The sequence below is a fragment of the Dermacentor silvarum genome, chromosome 10, assembly GCF_013339745.2.
Source record: "Dermacentor silvarum isolate Dsil-2018 chromosome 10, BIME_Dsil_1.4, whole genome shotgun sequence".
NCBI lineage: Eukaryota > Metazoa > Arthropoda > Arachnida > Ixodida > Ixodidae > Dermacentor > Dermacentor silvarum.
This window is the reverse complement of record NC_051163.1, coordinates 58133260-58134241: the sequence shown is the minus strand read 5'-3', so window position 1 is coordinate 58134241 and position 982 is coordinate 58133260.

The following is a 982-nucleotide window of genomic DNA, read 5'->3' as shown; positions in this document are numbered from 1 at the left end:
AAAAGCGGCGGCAAATGTCAACTTTCGCTTCACAGCTCCGCCCATACTTCGCCGCGCGACGTGGCAGGCCGCACCTCGTGCGTTTCATCGAGCTGGCTTTCCCATGTTGTGTGTTGCAGTGAAGCCTACTCAGAAAAATGCAATGCGAACGGGGCCGGATAACGCTATCGCATTCCACTCGTAAAGGCGAAGCTTAAGCGTCCTCCAATTTTTTTGAGGACACCTTTTCCCAGCGGCTTGTGTCTATGAGGGCACAATAGATAAACTTTTCAACTGAGTCAATGTAATCGTTTTGTACACCCTGCTGCACTTTAGGCAACTCTTTTCATTCGTTGTCTGCTGTTTTTTTACTACTCCCGTGGGCTTATCATTTATAATTTGCAGTGCTCTACAACAGCAAATTTTGGAGTAATGACAATCACACAAATGAGTTGCTTATCTGGCATGAGCAATGGGGAAACTAACCGAATAAAAGCATTGGACATAATGAGCCACTACTATACTTAACAATGAAACAACTTTGTAACCTTGTGTGACTGCTGATAGCGATACTTTAGTAGACTGCCTGCAAGACAAGCATAAAGGAACCTGCAACATATTTTAATCTGAAATTAATACTCCCAGACGTGCACTGAATCCTAGGGAGCTAAACAAAGGTACCGTTTTGCTTGTCAGGGAACTCATTCTAACGCATGTTTTCTATTTCTTAACAAAGTCTGCAGTATTCTCTTGGTGACGATGTTGGAAAGCAGCAATATCAGCTTCACTTTGCTTTCGGTTTCGTTCCACAAGAAACAAAGCAGTTTCTTTCCGCTTTATGCTTCTTTGCTTAAGATTTTCTTTTTGCTCAATCCCACATCAATGCACGATTTCGAAATCCTCAATTCAGATTTGCTTTTTGATCAAATTTAACCCATATCAATACACAATTACCAAGCCACAATTTGCAGAACTTCATGCTTGATTTTAAAACTGGGTCGAA